This window comes from Megalobrama amblycephala, linkage group LG12, assembly GCF_018812025.1.
Source record: "Megalobrama amblycephala isolate DHTTF-2021 linkage group LG12, ASM1881202v1, whole genome shotgun sequence".
Lineage (NCBI taxonomy): Eukaryota > Metazoa > Chordata > Actinopteri > Cypriniformes > Xenocyprididae > Megalobrama > Megalobrama amblycephala.
Window position 1 is genome coordinate 10801735 of NC_063055.1, and position 22139 is coordinate 10823873.

Below are 22139 nucleotides of genomic sequence, written 5' to 3' on the forward strand. Positions count from 1 at the left end.
GCCGGACAGTCCGGATTTTAAGCCCCCTGTCCGGCGCAGCCTCAAGCTGGACACTCATTTGTCCTCCTTTTTGGAGTTGCGCTGAATCATCCTAAAAAAAAAAACCCGCTCTAGAATCTTTATTAGGACGCAGCAGCATAACGTCTAATGCTGTAAGATCTCTGGTCAAACAGACGATTGGCTGAAAGCGGTGTCAAATAAATATATGATATATCATTGGTTAAAAACGCAAACAAGCCTGCTGGCTACATCATATCATCACGTTTTGTTTATGTATTTCTGTTATTTCCAGAAGTCCATAAATGTTATGTTTTCTGGCACTATGCCAGTCTGCCAGATTATTTTGTTTATTTATTTAATTATTTTATTTCCAGAAGTTCAGAAATTTTATGTTTTCAGGCACTGTGCACTTTTTTGAAACAGACATCACAATGTCTTGAATAAATACAAATACTGTGAACAAACACTTTTTTGCCTCTTCTGTTACACATAGGTCTACATCAAATTGTCCAGCAATGAATAGAGTAGGCCTAGGCTTTTTCAGAATCACTGCATCATGATACCATCGATATAATGAACAAAATTGTATTACGAGTACATTGTAGCTGCGAGTACACCAGAGTCCTGTGCAATTATTCTTGCCTCACTAAATGCCGCAAAGTGTCCTCCTTTTTGGTGTTATGGAAATGGCCACCCTACTATCAACACATTTGTGTCTTCCAAATGGCCCTTGCAGCAAGAGAGAGGGGGTTGAAACAGTAAAGCAAATGTCTTTGTTCATTTTAAAATATCTTTAGATATTTTCAATCTTACAATATATTATGTGTTTGATTAGACAGGTGAGAAACTGTTTGGATACGTTCATCAACAGAAAACTAATCATTATATAGCTCAACACAGTAACACAGTCTTATTGTTTAAATCTAATTTTCTCGATTTACCACGAGTACCATGTTTTACCATGACTAATATCGATCTATTGCAGTGCGCAACAAGTGTCTCATAGCAACCGCCGAGCGAACGCACAGAGTAGCATTATAACAACTTTCAGCCACACCCTGCTTCATACTACAGTAATGTTAATAAATCTTAATTACATTAGCTCATCTATGAATATCATTTCTGACAACACCTCCCATGATTCCGCAAAATCAAGGTGTCATCAAGCTACACCTTTTTTTGAATAAGTGACTTCTAGAGGCGAAAACATACATAGTGTGCCTCTAAACACTCTCACAGAGACCCTGGGCCATCCTTACTGTTGAGAGAAAACTGATTGTCTGTTTTTGACACAAAATATAAGCCATTCAATATAATCAAAAACTGTATTTAAAAAAAAACTAGTGGCTCTATATGTGTGTGTGTGTGTGTGTGTGTGTATATATGCATACAGGAGTGGACAGGTTAATTTGGGCATCCCAAAAAGTATGTGTGAATCTGCCTTTTTTGTTACAAGTGATTATTGGTGTAGTAAGAGCGTGCACGCATGTGTGTGTGTCTGAGTGGCTAAGGACTGCACTCTGAGCCAGAGAGCTCACACAGTTCATAGACAGAGAGAAAGAGAGGGAGGAGAAGGCAAGCTCTAATGAGGGACTAGCTCTACCTCCATGACAAAACAACTCACTGTAATGATGTGGTGGGCTTCCCTGGCTGCTCCTGCTGGGTAGGGGGTCTCCTTCCAGTCAAAACACAGCCTGGATAATCACAGGTCATCACACCAACGCCCCACAGCCTAACAAAGCTCTCCAATCAGCCTCCCATTACCTCTATTAAAGGCCTTCTGTAATAACATTAGACAACGTCTCTGAGCCTTATCTGCTCGGCTTTGCATATCCAATAATTACAGCACAAGGGAGTGGAGGGGGCAACAATGTTTTAAGAGCACTGTTGGGTCAGTACGGTTACATAATTTTGTTTTACCAGCACAATGCAAAGTTCAAGACTTAGGCATATAGGCAAACTAAAGTGTCAATTACTAGCTTTTGAAAACATTCCAGGATTATTCTCCTTACAGTGGATTTCAATGGCTACCAACAGGTTGAAGGTCAAAATTACAGTTTCAGTCCAGCTTCAAGGGCTTTAAACGATACCAGATGAGTAATAAGGGTCTTATCTAGCGAATCGATCGGTCATTTTCGAAAAAAATACAACCGTTTATGCTTTATAAACAAAATATCGCCTTGAACGTACTTTCCGCTTCCGCATTCTTCATAACGCTTACGCTGAATGTCCTACGCCTTCCCTATTCAAGTTACGGAAAAAAACAAAACTGGCGCCGCGTTCGTTCCGTTATGCTGTGTTCACACCAAACGTGAATAGAGCATCTGGCGCGAATGATTTCAATGTTAAGTCAATGTAAAGACGCGTTTACGCGCGTCTGGAGGTCTCGCGGCGCGAATGAGGCGTTTAGCGCGGCGCGGAAGACGCAAACTTTTGGTGTGAACGCAGCATAAGTAGAATAGAGGGTATGCACGTGACGTCACCGTCGACCGTTACGACTGCGGTCACGCTCACTGAGTGGCAAAAGACTGAGCGGCAGCATTGGTTTTCAGCGTGAATGTCGCGAAAAACACACAAAACACAATCAAAATGGGAAAGAGCTTTGTGATTGACTGTGCAAATATCTTTGACACAAAACCTGAGGTATATATTTAAAAACTGCAGAAAGCAACAGGGAAAAAAGCAAATGGATCACTGCAATTCACAGAAACAGTGGACTCCAGGCAGAGAAACATGGATTTGCAGTTATCATTTTGTGTCAAATTGTTGGATTCTGAGGTAAAATCATACCGTATATATTGTATTGTTATATATTATGTTGACAACTCATCAATTAAATATTTCCCATCTTATATTCTGCATAATTGGGTGTTTTTCAATAAACAACACTGACAAAAACTATAGGCCTACTATAAAAACTATATATGTTTTAGGGCTGGACAATATTACGATATAACTTTGATATAAGTGATTATGCGGATTTAAACCTACCGATATTGTAGTTATATAAAATATTCACAGGCATATTTGCTTTATGTGTCTCCCCGCCGTCGAAATCAGGCACATATAAATGTCAGGAAACACGATTCCAGTCTGCATGTCAATATCCAAGGATTAGGTTTATTTGACAAGTTGTAAGGAACACATTCAATTCCAACCTTTAGCGTAATTCGTTTGTTTTACTCGCGTTTTCGCAGTTTCCTCTGTTAAATCCAGTCACGCAGCAGGTTCTTTTGCCACTCAGTCCAGCTGAGGGAGCGCGCTTTCGGCGGGAAAGTGACGTCGATGCATACCCTCTATCCGGTTGTTAAGTCTGACGTCACGCGGCAGCGCTTCCGGGTCCTAACGCTCTATTTCATACCATAAGAAAACAACAAATGGTGCTGATATACACACACGATGTGGTGTAATACTTCCAAAAAAAGTATAATCATAACCTTTATCTCCATACCAAAATTCCAGATGGCCAGACAATGATTCATCTTTTATAAATCATTAAAATATTAATGTCTGTGACACTGTGAGCACGGAGACTGTTGTGTACACTGTAAGTATTTTAAATGTTTAACTTTTTTTAAATGTTTGATGTTTAATATGAATAAATAGCGCTCATAAACGGCCGTCGATGGCATTCTCAAGTGAAACGAGTCGAGGCTTGGACCCGGAAACGGCGTTCCTTACGTCACGACTTAACAAGCGGATAGGGAAGGCGTAGGACATTCAGCGTAAGCATTATGAAGAATGCGGAAGCGGAAAGTACGTTCAAGGCGCTATTTTGTTTATAAAGCATAAACGGTTGTATTTTTTCAAAAATGACCGATCGATTCACTAGATAAGACCCTTATTACTCATCTGGTATCGTTTAAAGCCCTTGAAGCTGCACTGAAACTATAATTTTGACCTTCAACCTGTTGGTAGCCATTGAAATCCACTATAAGGAGAATAATCCTGGAATGTTTTCCTCAAAAACCTTCATTTCTTTTCGACTGACGAAAGAAAGACATGAACATCTTGGATGACATGGGGGTGAGTAAATTTATCAGGAAAAGTGTATTTAAAAGCTGACTATTCCTTTAAGAACAAAATAATGTTAACCACAGGCTTTGTTTTATTTTTTAAAAAAATCCAAAACTGCTATTCTAAGAACAATAATGGAGCCAATCAGTATCAGTAAGACCAGCCTCTGTTACACTACGATTCTAAATTTTATAATGCTTTAGATTCTGCCCAAAGCACATTATTCTGGCCATAACTACTACATTGCATCAGCAACATTAATGAAACTGTGAGCTGAAATGAGGAGAACCTGCCAAACGGGAGTTATACTTAGAGTAACAACCTGTCAATAAAACAACAGGACTCACCGCTGACGCTGTCTTCTGAGGACAAAGCGGATCTCCAAGCCCAGATCGGTACTGACAGGATCCACTGGGCGTCTCACTTCATGAGGTTTCGGTGCTGCAGATGACTAGATGTTTGGAGTAGTATGAATAGTGTAGTATGAATGAAGCACTATTTGCTGAGCCTTGAAAATGTGTTTGGTGAAATTTGATTTCATTTACATTACATTTATTCATTTAGCATCTGCTAAGTGAATTAATGTAACGTAAATGAAATCAGAAATGTAACACATGAATAATAATTAAATATGTATTTTATTAATGGCATTTAGTAGAAATAATAGCATTTATATATGCATCTGTCCGATTAGACAAAGGATTAAATCATTTAAAAACGTGATAGAGATCATTTCAAATCCTACTAGCACATTTGTCTTTTCATAATTCAAAACCTTGTGATATTAGGCAGAATAAGACCAAGCTGCAGAGATGGAAAAGACTAAAAATTGAAATTTATGTTTTAAATGATTTTCATTGGTCTTTGACCACCATAATATATTCTTGTACAAAGTCCTCAATTTACAGCAATTACTGTCGTTTGACAATTTTTCCTATGCCTTCATTACAAAAGACATCCTTTAGACTATATTCAAATCATATCTGATTTAATTAAGCTGTCTCACATGCGCATCAGATTATTACATTTAAATCACAGATAACTCATTCTCTGCATGAAGTATTAAGTTGTTTTTATGCCTTGCTGACAGTTTTTCATTGTTCTCATATCAAAAACAATGGAAAATTAATGTCAATCACAATTTACCTTTCAAGGGTTTAATTAATTGAAATACTGGAAACAAAATGTAAATCTTTCATCTATTATCCAGAGAAAAGTTCTTTATTTTCCCACCATAAACTCTTTGTTCTTTTGAAGTTCTCTAAACAATGGCATACATGGAAAACAGCAGAAAAGTGCTAAAGAAATAATTGAGCCAAAAATGAAAATTCTGTCAAATATTAGTCATCCTCATGCTCTTTTGAACCTGTATGGATTTCTATTTTCAGTGCAACACAAAAGGAGAAATTCTAAAAACTGTACAGGTCAATCGTTTCCATTAAATTACAATTAATGAGGACCTAAGCTTTCAAGCTACAAAAAGACCAGATCTGCTCTGGAAAATACTGAATTTCGAATGACATGAGGGTGAGAAACATTTAAATTTTTTGCTGAACTGTCCCTTTAATGAAAAGTTGTCAGACTTTCCAAGAGTCTGCAGGGATATCTATTATCAAAATAGTTATTAAGACTACATTCTTGAGCTCTCTGCTTTCCATTCATTAACCTGCAGCACCCACCTGAGAATGTGAGAGGATGCCACACCCCCTTTAAAGGGATAGTTCACCCAAAAATGAAAATTCTGTCATCATTTCCTCACCCTCAAGTTGTTCCAAACCTGTATGAGTTTCTTTCTTCTGTTGAACACAAAAGAAGATATTTTGAAGAATGTTGGTAACCAGATAGCACCGGAGGAACCTTTTCATAGTTCCTAGAACTATCGGCTGAAGTACCTGGATTTTTCCGTGTTTGCACTGCAGGAACTAAGAACAATTTTAGTTCTAGGAACTCTTTTTGGGGGAACTAAATTAGCTCCTTCTTCCATAGTATTTTTTTTTTCTTACTATGGAAGTCAATGGCTATTGTCAACTGTCTGGTTGGCCCCTTTAACTGAGCAAACAGGTGAGTCATACCCTCTTGATCAGACCCATGTGATGCTGACTGACTGTGAATCCTATTCTTGTGCATGCAGACTTAGTCAAATGTTCCACGTTTGTGTTATGGCAGTGACGGCAGAGCTTTGGTTTTGATTCTCCACTCGTTGAACGTCATGTAGATTGACCTTGCTAATGCCAGGCTTGTAGGGGAATCACTACACAGCTTGTTACTAAAGCATTTGGTCTCATTAAACACACACTAATTAATGATTAACATCAAATCATGTTTGAAGGCCATGTTATAATCCCTTGAGGGGAGTGAGGAGGCTGCGCAACATTCTGAAATATCTCTTCAAAAAAAAAAAAAAAACATCACACAGAGATGGAAACTCAAGCTCGAGAAATCAGTCTCATGAAAGTTCGTAAATAAACTGTCTTGAGACTCGACTTTAACACTATTTGGAAGGAATTAGATTTCTAAATGCTATTTGAGGGACAATTATTAGCACAGGATGTCACATAAGTCATGTGCTCAATGCATACATCACAAAGCCCATTTTAAAGAAATAATTTAGTAAAATACTATTATCATCATGTATATAATGACCAAGAAGGAATTGATTAAGGAGAAGATCATACCATATGCTGCTACTCCATTGGCAGTTTCCATGATCGGACTCTCCTTACTGATTCTCTTTTTAAATCGGATGAGATGCCAGCAGAACTTGAAACACCAAATGTTACTTTTACCCAGAGAGTTGGCAAAAATGTTTCAGTCTATAATGAAAGTTCAGGTAAATAAATAAATAACCAAATTCATAAAAGAAAAAATAAATTGCTGAGTTCGGAACCACATACTAGCATACTATTCTTACTATTTCTGCCATAGAAAGATGTGATAATACAAATACAAATTTACCTGGCATCTTCTTACAAAACTAATCCATCCAAATAGGTCTTCAGACACCAAATTAGAGACTAGTGAACACCATGCACCTCTTTATTCAACAGCAGTGCTTCAGCTCCATAGTTCCAAATAGTTTAATGACCTACAGACATTGATGTGCAGACAAGCATGCATTCTGTATTTTAAAAACTGCTTGTAGCTCAAACAGTAGATGTATAATCAAATGTATACTTTGAATTCAATGTCACCTTGGATAAATTGCTAATAAATATGCAAAATGCTAATACAACAGAATTATACAATGATAAGGACATGAAGAAAAACAGATTTGGGTTACCATAGTTACCCATTCATTTACTATGGGGAAAACAAAGAGAAATATCCTATTGTGTGCACAATCTGCACATGCAACCTGAAACCTGCAATATGTTTAACTAAAGGGAGCTGACTTTACTCATAACAAAAGACCTTGTGAACATTCTGCTGAACTGAACAATCAAAAAGCATGTGCAAAGTCAGATCAACAGGTACACAAACAGAGACACACAACATCATAAACAGCAAATGAGCATTTTGTGGGTGCTAATTGGAGCATGCAAAAAACCATCAACAATGCGAGTGGATGAGTGGCCACTGGGGGCAGCGTGGAGCGCTCAAGGGGCCTCAGGGTCATTACGCCACTAATGGAGCCATATGGTCCGAAAACAAACAGAAAACAGCCATTTTCTCCTCAATAATAAGGTCATGGGATGCCTTTGCTTGTTTGGCTAGAGACCAGTGGGAAGTTATGAGAAAGATGAGACCATTTCAGCATGGTGTCTTGCGACGGTAAATGGATTTATTTTGTCGAAAGAGCCTTCGGCAAAGGCAAAAGTTAAGTCCTCTTGAGTCAAGAACAGAAAGAATCATGCAGATGGTGGTAATGTCAGTTTTAGGGCAAGAATACTTGCAAAATGTTGCATTTATGACTGTACTTAATAAAGAGTGCATGAAGGACAACATTTTTGATGACTATGAATTTGGCCCTGTCCCAAATGCCACACTTAATGTGTACTTACAGTCTTATGAACTTGTGATGTCCGCTGTGTGCACTGGACCGTAGGGTGTCTAAGCAATTCATTTTGAAACTTGTGGTCATATATGAAATCTTACTAGGGAATTTAAAGACTGTCATGTCCAAATTGTACATTAAGGGACATACCCAATTTGGTTTTACTTTATTTTGCAGTATGTGCACTTACGTTTACTTACAAGTACTGGGTAATATAAGGTAACTACATGGGTTAATGTTAGGTTTAGGTGTAGGTTCAGAGTTAGTACCTAGTTATTACCTAGTTATGGCAATTACAATAATAAGTACATAGTATGTACATGGGGAACAGGACTGTAAAATAAAGTGCTACCAACAATTTGTAATAAATAAAGACGCTTAATATTCAGTAATATCGATTTGACTGCACTGACACTACTGGATGAGAACAAAAGTTGAAGTGAACTGAGATGGATAATGACACTATTGTCTTCTGTGGAGCTACTTTATAGCTGAATCTTTTAATAATTGATGAATTTTGCAGCATTGACACTGTTGAACTGAACTGAATCAACATTTAAACTCAAGCTGAATAACGACTTCTGTAGACGTGCTTATTTTGAACTTGTTTCATAATTGATTAACTTTACACTACTGTCTTTTTAGAGCTGCTTTACAGCATAATTTGAATTTGTCTCATATTTGATTTGAAGTTTGTGTCATTGATTCTGTTATTTCCCTGTTTATTAGTGCGACGCTGCTTTGAAACAATCTGTATTGTATAAGGCACTATATGAATAAAGGTGACTCGATTTAATTTGAATTATAGATGTAAAGAGGCAATATTTACATTTTTCCACAACTAGCAAAAACCTAGCTACAAAGATTGTTTGATATCATGATAGCATTTATATTATATAGATATAGATTTAAAAAAAAAAAAAAAAAAAAACACCCTTCAAAGTGCTTACTTCAACTGCTTTGCCCCTTTGGAGGGAGTAGGGCATAGTGATGCTGACTTTCAAATGAAGTCCATCCAATGCCAGCATGAGAATGATGTCTCTCAAACGTCTCTCTGTGGGATTAGGGTCAATGAGCCAAACAGTGGTGAACTCAAATGATCACAGCCTGACCACTGGCTGACTTTGATTCTCAGTCCCCAACTTTGAATTATTGCTGGTATCCAGCACTAGGTCAGAGAAAGCTGATTCACCACACTGTGACAACATACTCAGGTTGATCTATGTATTACATTTAGATTTCTGACACATTTTTTAAACACATTTCTAGACAAATAGGACTGTCAGATCACCAGTGAACCTATATGAACATACCTAAGAGCATGACTTTAATCTATTTCTAGTTTAAAGAAATAGTTCAACCAAAAATGAAAATTCTGTCATCATTTACTCACCCTCATGTCATTCCAAACCTGTGTGATTTTCTGTGGAAGACAAAAGAAGATATTGCGAAGAAGGCTTTTTAGCAATTACTCCTGTCTTCGGTGTCGGTACTTCAGAAATCCTTCTAATATACTGATTTGAAGCATTCCTTATTATCATATTAGTTTGATCTATGAATTAATCAACCAATTCACTCAAAAGATCTGATTCAAAAGAATCATTTGTTCTTTTCACAAATTGGACATTGCTTCTTTGCATCAAGGAGAACTATAGGTCAGATGCCAAGACTTTAAAGACTGGAATATAGACGTGTATGGACTACTTTTATGAAACTTTTGGATTTTAAAGCTTGAAATACTCCAGTCTCAATTAAATGTAACTGAATTAAAACTCAAAAATCTTCTCCAGCTGGTTGCCTTAAACTTTTAAGTTTTCTCAACGTTTTTACAGTGTAGTACATAAAAGTTTGAAGGGGAGTTTTGAGAGGGTAAGTTCTTAAGACTTAGTTTTTGACTAGATTTGTTAGCTGAATTCAAACTGAATGAATAAAATAAACTTAAAATCTTTAAGTTGAGTTTACTCTAATGATCGACTAAACCAACACTAAAATATAAGTGAATTTAACTTAGTTTACAGTACTCATACTTATTGGTTTTAATACTTAAATAGTTTACGATTACGGTTTACGAGTTACCGTAACTTATCGGGATTTGCAGTGTAAATGATGACAGAATTTTCATTTTTAGGTAAACTATCCCTTTTACTTAAAGTCTTCTTGGCATTTTTTTTTAAACTTACAGTTGGGACAATCAAGAGTTTTACTCATTCGGGTGTTCTGTGATCAGCTTACAGGGAATTTAATTTGTAGATGTATGGGGCTAATCCATCAAAAAGACAGTCACATGATCCCTCATAATGGTGTTCAAATTACCATTCCAAAACGCACAGAAAAAAGTGGACAATTTTGTGGATATTTCATTTCCCCGGTTCCAGCAGCTGTCATCTCCTTCACTCCATTACCCAGGCTTCCCTGTGCAAACCAATTGCCGCCATCCACCATTTAACCATACATTTGCAAGAAAGTGCCGTTCATCATGGTGCCTGTGGATGGTGGGGAAAAACATGGAACGTAAAAAAAATGCCTTTGCACTATACAGATAAAAGAAATTAACATTTCAATATCATTTGCCATGCCTTTTCCTCTCCAGGGATCTCCTGTGTGGAGGAAAAGACTGAAGTGGTCTCAAAAAGTCACTCTGAAATCACCCCAGCTCTCGCTCTCACCGTTTCTGCCACCACCTCATCAAGGTGCCTGCAGGGGAAGCGTGGAAAACAGCCAAAACGAGTATTTAATATTCACGCCCAGATTGAGAGACGTTGTGGGTATTAGTCGAAGAGAACTTTGATGTGGCATTAAGCATGTGCTGAAAAATACATAGCTAAATAAATAAAAAAGCACACATGGCATCTATTTTTGTCTCTGTTTCTGGCTTCTCCTGTGCACACACCCTTCTTTGGAGAGGGAGTGAAAAGAAAAAGTCCCTTCACTCGACTTCTTTCCTCTTTTCAGGAATGTGTTGGGCCAGCTGGTGAGTTTTTGATGTGTTTCACTTTAATACCGACTCTGACTCCTCTCCTGGCTGAGATTCTCTCCCTTTCCTTCTCTTTATCTCTTGCGCTCTCTCTCTCTGTATGTCTGCCTCTCTTTCTATCCATCTCTCTCTTCCTCAACGCCCAACAAAATCCTTCTGGGTCCCAATTAAGACTCAAAGCTGCTGTTCTCTGTATGATAACAACACCAAGCGCTGACAACATGCTACCTGTCAACGAGAGCATCAACACCCGCCATCTGTTCCTGGGCAAATTGTCTTCATTATACACAAACTGCACAATACAACACACACACACACACACACACACATTCACTCAATCATATATATGTATGTATGTTTGTATTACATACATACCCTTGCAGATGTGCATAAATCAAATTACAAGCTAATCTCACTTAAACTTTTTGCTCATTTATATGTTTTGGTTTTGTTTATTTGCATGATTTTTCTTGTTTTTATGTGTTGCATTTTTCGAATTGTGAACTATAGGAAAACCCTCTTGATCTTGCTTCTTGATTGTTAATACAACAGCTAATTAAAATAGAGCCTGCTGTTGTAGGTAACCACATTTCCACTCACACCCTGTTACTCATAATGGTTTTGTCAGTCGGAGCAAATTATCCTGAGGAGGTGATGATAGATTTTCTTCTCTAATTAAAACACTTTTTTTCTCACCGGTCTATTAATCAGAGGATAAAACTGCTTTGTCAGGAAATATAGAGGTACAGTCCTTTCCAAATGGGAACATTCACCTAGAGAGCATTTGGAGCGTGCATAGACGGATTTTTTTTATTTTTTATCTTTTGCTAAGGATTATAGGCTAAATTGGTTTCATAAGACTCGTTTTACTGAATTTCATCCCTCTCTTACTTTTTTACAACACAAAAAGTGCTTACATATCCAATGGGACCGCGGCATACTGTTTGCTCAGAATTAGCTGGATGCAGTGAGCAGAAATGTGGGATGTGACGGTTATTATGATTGTCAGCATTGTCATTCAGGTCCATCTGTGTTGCTTTATGTTGTTTAGCTCTGGGCAGTGTGAGACGATAACAGAGTTAACTTTACCTTTACTACCGCTGTCACTCCACTCACAGATTCTCATTAGGTCTTATCTTAAGAGCTTCCAACACTGCAAACACAGCATGTGTGTGCGCGTGTTTTCCCTGTCGCACACACACTCTCGCTGGTAAAAGGCCCACAGGCATCGCTCATCCTGCGGCACTGACATAGTGCTACAGGAGGGCTAAATATAAACAGTGTGGGCAGCTTACCACACGGACGGCTTGCGCGACCATCTGAGGTGCATTATGGGTCTGATGGGCTGATGACAGGATCTCTGCTATCAGGCTGTGAGGGCCCACACTGTTTGAACGCGGTAACAGTGAGAGTCGGACGTGGGGAGTGGATGAGAGTGCTCTGGACTGGCTCACACTGAGAGAGTTAATGAGAACAGCACAGCCCCCAGCAGACGTGAGTTCAGCCGCCCAGTCATTTCTTCTCACTCGCTCGGTCAGCGCTGTTTAACCACTGTGTTTCTCGACTGCGTTTAGCCCCCTCTAAAAAATGCTCACCACAAAAGCGGCTTGGCATGGCTGAATCGTGTCAGATCTGCTCTGATGACTTTCAAAACCTTTGCATTTAATGCCCGGGTATATCATTACGCTCTTTCGAATGAAGCTCTCTAAATTGCTTGGTCAAAAAACTTATGAGCTGCCTACAGAGTCTACATATTATGGCGAGGCATCAGGGGTGGGAATCAGCAGGGACATGGTGATACAAAATTATGTTGTTATCTGGCTCATGATACTGTAATACTGGGACTCTCAGTGTATAGTTATTCAAAACTGGAACATATTGTGATCTTTTACTCACTCTAAAAAATAACTACAAAAACAAAACAAATTCACACAGTAAAATACCGTTTTCCATTGAAACAGTAATATATCATAAAAACAATGCATTCTGGGTAATGTTTGTCATTTTAAGAAAAGAGGCCTATTGGCTACTTTCTTGAAAACAATAAATAATATTACCATGAATGCATCGTAATATACTATACATAGTAATTTACTGTAAAAACAATGCATTCTGTGTAATATGTTGTTGGGGCCAAAATTTAAGGTAGAATCGCATGGATCCCATCCCATCCTTGGAAGTATTGCAAAAGCTCTGGATGGATGAGGTAAAAGAAAAGTTGCTTATAAATACAAACCCGATTCCAAAAAAGTTGGGACACTGTACAAATGAATAAATGAGTGAATAAAAAAGGAATGCAATAATTTACAAATCTCATAAACTCATATTTTTTTCACAATAGAATATGGATAACATATAAATTGTTGAAAGTGAGACATTTTGAAATGGCATGCCAAATATTTGCTCATTTTGGATTTCATGAGAGCTAAACATTCCAAAAAATTGGGACAGGTAGCAATAAGAGGCCGGAAAAGTTAAATGTACATATAAGGAACAGCTGGATGAACAGTTTGCAACTTATTAGGTCAATTGGCAACATGATTGGGTATAAAAAGAGCCTCTCAGAGTGGCAGTGTCTCTCAGAAGTCAAGATGGGCAGAGGATCACCAATTCCCCCAATGCTGTGGCGAAAAATAGTGGAGCAATATCAGAAAGGAGTTTCTCAGAGAAAACTTGCAAAGAGTTTGAAGTTATCATCATCTACAGTGCATAATATCATCCAAAGAGTCAGAGAATCTGGAACAATCTCTGTGCGTAAGGGTCAAGGCCGGAAAACCATACTGGATGCCCGTGATCTTCGGGCCCTTAGACGGCACTGCATCACATACAGGAATGCTACTGTAATGGAAATCACAACATGGGCTCAGGAATACTGCCAGAAAACATTGTCGGTGAACACAATCCACCGTGCCATTCGCCGTTGCCGGCTAAAACTCTATAGGTCCAAAAAGAAACCGTATCTAAACAGGATCCAGAAGCACAGGCGTTTTCTCTGGGCCAAGGCTCATTTAAAATGGACTGTGGCAAAGTGGAAAACTGTTCTGTGGTCAGACGAATCAAAATTTGAAGTTCTTTGTGGAAAACTGGGACGCCATGTCATCCAGACTAAAGAGAACAAGGACAACCCAAGTTCTTATCAGCGCTCAGTTCAGAAGCCTGCATCTCTGATGGTATGGGGTTGCATGAGTGCGTGTGGCATGGGCAGCTTACACATCTGGAAAGGCACCATCAATGCTGAAAGGTATATCCAAGTTCTAGAACAACATATGCTCCCATCCAGACGTCGTCTCTTTCAGGGAAGACCTTGTATTTTCCGACATGACAATGCCAGACCACATACTGCATCAATTACAACATCATGGCTGTGTAGAAGAAGGATCTGGGTACTGAAATGGCCAGCCTGCAGTCCAGATCTTTCACCCATAGAAAACATTTGCCGCATCATAGAGGAAGATGCGACAAAGAAGACCTAAGACAGTGGAGCAACTAGAAGCCTGTATTAGACAAGAATGGGACAACATTCCTATTCCTAAACTTGAGCAACTTGTCTCCTCAGTCCCCAGACGTTTGCAGACTGTTATAAAAAGAAGAGGGGATGCCACACAGTGGTAAACATGGCCTTGTCCCAACTTTTTTGAGATGTGTTGATGCCATGAAATTTAAAATCAACTTATTTTCCCCTTAAAATTATACATTTTCTCAGTTTAAACATTTCATATGTCATCTATGTTGTATTCTGAATAAAATATTGAAATTTGAAACCTCCACGTTATATTCTGTTTTTATTCACAGTTTGTACAGTGTCCCAACTTTTTTGGAATCGGGTTTGTAAAAAATAATGATAGATCAGTGTAACTAAAAAGTGATTCTTTCTTCCCCAATATTTGTGTTGTGTTTCACAGTGTTAGTTTTGAAACATTCCAATGTCAAACTCAATTGAAATCTATTGAGTATCAAGTGTCCCATCATGTGAAGTTGTTGGCCATGTATGTAGAGTGTTGCAAATTGATCACTGATGTTCCATAACATTTAGGATGCTGAATCAGAAAGCAACTGCCTAGACAGACAGTAGACAGTGAGGCAGCTCTCTAAGTTTTAGAACAGATCTAATGTCTGTAAGAAGGCAGAATCCATCAGAAACTGTCAAGTCAGGAACAGATAACCATTTTCCTCAGGAGAATGCTGCAAGTCGATGACAATTTATGAGTCACCTCAGTCTTTTTTTATGATTTTGTTTTCACTTAATGCCATTACTTGGCGTTCCATGAAACCAGGATTTTTGTCAGAGAGATGGCAACTATGTCATTGTGAAGAATGAATGAGTTTCCAACATTGGATATGTTTCTGGAGTTTTATAAGATTCTACTTGCTGTAAATTTATAAATGCACAGAAAGCGAGACAGACCTTCTCTTTGAGTTCTTTATTGCATGGGTTTTCGATCTGGGGTTTGTGCGCTGGAGTTTTGTGACAAAATATTGCTTTGGAATGATTTTTATTGAGAATTGAACTGAAAATGTTTCTCTAATATTAGGGAGAAAGAAAAAATTCTTATATTGGCTGGAAAAAACAAATGCTGCTAATACAAATGTAAATATTATTCAAATTATATTTTAAATGTCTTAAAATATAAATGGCTTTGGCTTAAGTACAATGGCAAATCAAATTTAATTGATTATTATTATTATATTTGGGGCATTAAAAGTTTGAAAACCTCTTTTATTGGAAGTACAGTCTGTTCTCATAAAATAAGAAACAATTTAAAGTTAAACTCGTCACAGCACTGAGATGAACTACCTACAGAAGAGTCATAACTCACAGAACAGATGAATGATTTCCACATTAATGATTAAAACACTGCACTCTTGTCGCAGACTCTTGGCTGTTGGATGGTGTTAAATGCATTCTCACTGCATTGCCGTAAGCAGGCTCTTGCGCCCGAGTCCCATCAGCAGTCGTGGTGCAGAGATGAATGGACTGAAATTCTCCCTCGGTATAATGTCATCTCTTCGCCCCATCTCTCTGCCTATAATCTCTGGCCCACAGGCCAGGTGAAGACCATCCTGCACGCAAACACCATGTCATACATTATGCATTACCGCACAGCTAATGCGTTCAAACATCGTCCGCTAGCCGCCCTTGTTATTGGAGACCTCCTCACTTGAGTAATGAGAGTCTCCGTGCCCAATGTCCCATACAGCAGACAATGACTGCGTTCAGAAAAGAGCAAAAAAAGTGTTGAGGAGAGAGAAAGAGAGAGAGAGCACATCTGCCAGGCTCAGCCGTATGTTTCAGCCCTCCTTCACAGTGTCCTTGCAAATCTCTTAACTTTATTCCTTCTTAAATTCTTATTGTTCAGGAATTAGAAAAGCCATTCATAAAGTATGACCTTGTAATACATTCTACACTTGAGTTGTATAGGATGCTGTTCTATGCACGTGAAAAGAAAGAACTATTTTTGGTGCTTGAAACCTTTACTAATATAAGTACACTTTAGCGAAGGAAATAATGTCACAAGTGTAGAATAAGGCACCTTTAGATCTAATCGCTGATGACAGTGGATGAATTCTTCAGTTCTAAAGACATCTGATTATGTAATCTGTCATTGATTTCTGACAGCCTTACGTGGTGCAGGGAGTGAAATTACAGATATTGCCATAAGGTCAAAGGTCCAAACAATTACTTGAGTGAAATAATGACAGAGACTCGTCTGGAATAACAAGAGGACTGATATATTTGACTAATATTGATTGACAACTCTGACCAGCAGTCTGTTTGGAGTGTCAGACTCTCCTGAGCTAAAGCACAAACTCTACAGAAACAGCCCTAATCAAAGTCCTTTCTCATTACCAATCAAACTCTCATCTGCAGGCAAAACTGTCAAATGGATGTACCCAAATGTGTCATAAAAAATAAGAATAGAAGCTGAGGGAAGGAAAAAAATGTATGTGCTGACAATTTCATATTAAATAGAGGATTTGTGGCCCTTATGACTATCTCTAGGCTTGGGGACAGATATATTAAGGTCATTTGCTTTTAAAAAGTTGTTGAAATTTTGGGACCTTTGTAGTTTAAGTTGCAATTATACACCGATCAGGCATAACATTATGACCACCTTCCTAATATTGTGTTGGTCCCACTTTTGCTGCCAAAACAGCCCTGAACCGTCAAGGCATGGACGGTTAAGTTGCAAGGTGGGGCCTTGTTTGTTCAGCACATCCCATAGATGCTCGATTGGATTGAGATCTGGGGAATTTGGAGGCCAAGTCAACACCTCAAACTCATTGTTGTGCTCCTCAAACCATTCCTGAACCATTTTTGCTTTGTGGCAGGGCGCATTATCCGGCTGAAAGAGGCCACAGCCACCAGGGAATACCGTTTCCATGAAAGGGTGTACATGGTCTGCAACAATGCTTAGGTAGGTGGTACGTGTGTCAAAGTAACATCCACATGGATGACAGGACCCAAGGTTTCCCAGCAGAACATTGTCCAAAGCATCACACTTCCCTTCTTCCCATAGTGCATACTGGTGCCATGTGTTCCCCAGGTAAGCGACACACATGCACCCGGCCAACCACACGATTCATCAGACCAGGCCACCTTCTTCCATTGCTCTGTGGTCCAGTTCTGATGCTCACATGCCCACAGTTGGCGCTTTCAGCAGTGAACAGGGGTCAGCATGGGCACCCTGACTGGTCTGCGCCTATGCAGCCCTATACGCAACAAACTGCGATGCACTATGTATTCTGACACCTTTCTATCAGAACTAGCATTAACTTTTTGAGCAATTTGAGCTACAGTAGCTCATTTGTTGGATTGGACCACATGGGCCAGCATTCGCTCCCCACATGCATCAATGAGCCTTGGCCGCCCATGACCCTGTCGTTGATTCACTGTTCCTTCCTTGGATCACTTTTGATAGATACTGACCACTGCAAGAGCTGCAGTTTTAGAGATGCTCTGACCCAGTTGTCTAGCCATCACAATTTGGCCCTTGTCAAACTCGCTCAAATCCATATCCTTGCCCATTTTTCCTGCTTCTAACAACTTTGAGGACAAAATGTTTACTTGCTGCCTAATATATCCCACCCACTAACAGGTGCCGTGATGAAGAGATAATCAGTGTTATTCACTTCAGCTGTCAGTGGTCTTAATGTATTTATTTATATTCATTAAATTGATCAAAAGTGATGGTAATCACTTTTATAGTGTTACAAAAAAATATTCTATTCATCAAAGAATCATGAAAAATGTATCACAGTTTACACAAAAATATTAAGCAGCACAACTGTTTTCAACATTGATAATAAATAGCTATACATTTTCAAAGAACTTATTTTCAACCTAACTTCAACTAACTGTTGCTTCCAAGATTATCACTAAAATAATTCTTGGACAAAATGTTGACAAAAACAATGTCATCTATTAGCAATGTCTATTTCTGATTAATGCAAAATGTAATGCACTTGCCTATGATAGTTCTGTCAACTTACTGGATTGTTTATCCTCCCATCAGACCATCTTTATTGTTGAGTTCTGCGGTTTGTATACTATATAAACAGATAATAATGCACAAATAAAATGCTGAGAACATTTGCAGCAAAGAAGGAAAACAAAAAAATGCCACGAGAACAATCAAGAGGATTCATTAGCGTGTGCCAGCCTTGGTTAAAATATATTATGACATGAATAATGAGCTAATCAAGCTAATAATCCATTAAACACCCTTTCAGCAGCTGTTGAAGATTCTGAATTTTGTGTTACAAAAACTGTAATCATTAATGCACAAGTAAATAAAATGTATAAATTAGCCACGCTGCGTCAAGTGATTGGGCTCTAGAACGCAATAATTAAGAAAAATATGTCTGCTCAAATAAATTTTCATATAATAAGGTTGACTGTCACACAGACAACGCAAACAAGCACTGTAAAAAATATTACATGCTATCTGCTTAAAAAAATTATGGTAACAATATTACACGTATTATATTTGAGTAGATTTTAAGGTTGTTTTTTTTTTAGTGAAATTTACCCAAATAAATTAAGTAAAAATTCCTAAATTATTTAGCCTATGGCACATGATGAATTTAATATTATTAGTGGAATGTGCTTTTTTAATTTAAGTTGTCTCACAAATAAATCAAGCAGAATTTACTCATTTGTATGAATGAAATTTACTTAATTATAACATTTACTGTTTTTTTCAGGTTAAGATAATAATGAATACATAATGCACTTTTTGTTATCAAACATGCTTTTAATCTTTCTTTTTTTTGCACAAATAAAACAAATCTGTATAAAATGTAAGTCAGCAGTTTTAAGATATGAAAATAAAATTAAAAAATGCCAACATTTTCCATGAGAAAGATAATTTTGTAAAACAACTTGTGCATACAAATTTGTATGCAACATTTTTCTGTTAGAAAAGTCACATTATGGACTAAAACTTGAGAATAACTTGTAGCAAGACTTTGTAAAACATTTGTACTTTCTGAAAGCTTGTATGTAGAACAATATTAAACGTTCATCAATCAATGCAGTTTACTTTTCACCAGAACTTGGTAATAATGCATTGTCTCAATCTAAGTCATGAGTTTGTTTTTAAGTGTTAGTATTTTTGGTGAAAACTTGCAAACATCCAGTTCCAAGAAGAGCTTCTGAAAGGCCTCAAAAGTGTGCCTAAGTTCTTTCAGGTAGGTGAGGTTAAGTGCATATGTGATCCAAGAAGAACAGCACAGGCTCTTGCCAGATTTTCCAAGCCAGCCATGACTTGCACCCCCTCCAAGATGATGCTGAAATCCTCCTGATAATCCCTCTTGCAGATGGCAATTTTCATTATGTGCTGCAGGATATCTCCATTGTCACACTGTAAAATAAACATTAAATAAGTATTCTTATCTTGTCCATCTCATTATAAGTCTGTCCATAATTAATAAATTAATTTGTGTACGTTGTAAAACAAACACTTTCAAAAAATAAAAAATCTTATAACAGCTTAAAAAGACAACTACAAGCAAACTGTGTTTCAGTGGACCACAAAGACTGTCACAATAACATAAGTACAGTTTCAGCAATGTCAGAGGGTGTATTCAGGAAGAAAAAAATAAATTAAAATTACATTTAGTGACACTATTGTAGGGGGAGGGTTAAATTTTGATGGTCCACTATAGACATTCTATGTCTATATTATATTATATTATTATATGGCTATGGGTAAATGGCTCATGCTGTAGTCTGTAGTGCCTCAAAAGAGCTCCTTTTGAAGATGCTGTCAATTGGCAAACCTTGCACTGCCACACCATGATTTCAAAAGGCACCACTTGCACTGAAAATACATGAATGCTTACAAAGACACCGCTACAAGGATCCTCACGTTGCTGAATGCTTAAGACACTGCTACAAGGAGCCTCACGTTGATCTGTAAAGAAAAAAAAAATTTAATTATAGAATATTTTATTTATGCAAAGCTTACACTTTTTTAAACAAGTGTAAAATGTCAGTGTAATGTACAATAATGAACCTTTTTAATTGCAACATTTTTAAAAGTTATAATTAATTTCAGTTCAATTAGATATTTTCACCTCAAACATGATTACAATAATCTGTTAACCTGCACCGCCCTTTAACACAAACTTATAGCATACCAAATTAAAATAGATATAAGTTAGTTTATTAAGCCTTTGGGCTAGAAGGCTAATGTGGTCTCATTTTAACATTTCAGTTTGCTTCAATTTGTAATTAGAATCATAAATAAATACAAAAAAAGTTAAGGCTGTCTTATAAATGTTTTAGAAATTATTTTTCATAAAATGTATTTTTAATAACCAAATTAAATTGACCTTGTTGAGGTTTAGAAACACAATGCAGCTAAAACATGTCTGACAAAGTTATATTTCAAATTAATTAATTTATAAATCGCAATGCTACAGATTAAATTTGCTCCACAGTTACGATACATATTCTGTAATCTGGTATGATATACTACATAATTTAACATTACATTAAAAATACACTATATTCTTATAAACATACCCGAGATGGTTTGCAGAAAAAGATACTATCTTCACGATCATGGTCACGACTGCTGGTGTTTTAGCGTTTTAGCCAGAGACTTTCTACACGAGGTCGAGGATATTTGCGGGAGAGTCTACTTCTATGAACGAGTTGGGACATCGCGTACAGAATACTGCAAGAGAGAGCGCCATCTGGCTTCGAGTATGAACGCAATATTACATCGTGCCATCTGTATTATTATATTTTTTTAATTATTATTACTCTTTTCTAGAAGATTATTTTTAAATTGTCATACATTATTATATTTCGAAAGACGTAATTTGAAGTTTTAAAAAGTAATCATCTATTAATCTTCCCAATATCAAGCTTACCGATGGCCTATGGAGAATATAACGTTAGCACATTGACGACGATTTATTTTAGCAATCAATATTCTAGCCACAGCACAAGCATGTGGTGGTGTTGTACACACTGGAGATAAGACAATCGTTCACAGTTTCGCAAGTCATATAATTTGTTTTCGTTGATTTAAGACAACTCATCTCATCTATTTTGCCTTATAGGCATCGGCATGACACAACTAAAATATGCGACCTCAGCGATGCTACTGAACAAGAGTGAACATAACTGGTCTATGAAAGAGCTTTAAGAAATAAATGAGAAGCATAGTTATAAGCTTACCTCTTATGTGATTGACGTTCGACCCCTCCGCCAAAAATGTCTTCTGATCACTGCCGTTCACTTTCAAATGGTGTCTCTAACCGCATAATTGAACCAATTCTCTTAAAATAAATCGGTGAAATTTTTCTTAATTTTATTAGTTTATTTTACTCAAATTAAGCCTAAAAATTGCACACATTTTCTTAAATAAAAGAGGAAAACGTATCTCTTGGTTTTATTAGTGAAATCTTCTTAATATATTCTATCAAACACAAAACCACAATTTCAATAATGAAATGTACCCATTATATTTAATTATCACGTTATTTTTTTTAATGAAAATTACAAGACCCATGATTCATTTTTTACAGTGAGCATTTCATCTCGACCAAAAACATAGATTAAGCATCTGTTTTCTATGGCAGAGAGTTTATACCGCCTACTTAAATATAGAGTATAAAGCAATAGATATGTCCAGACAC

General features: G+C 37.3%; 1 long non-coding RNA gene across 1 annotated transcript; it reads right to left on the reverse strand.

The window, feature by feature from the left end:
• Nucleotides 1-19219: 19219 nt before the first annotated feature.
• Nucleotides 19220-21619, reverse strand: LOC125280666. The gene is made up of 3 exons (XR_007187686.1): nt 21016-21619; nt 20331-20401; nt 19220-19849 (listed from the first exon to the last, which is right to left on the reverse strand). It is a non-coding gene; the product is annotated as an uncharacterized LOC125280666 (long non-coding RNA).
• Nucleotides 21620-22139: the final 520 nt, after the last annotated feature.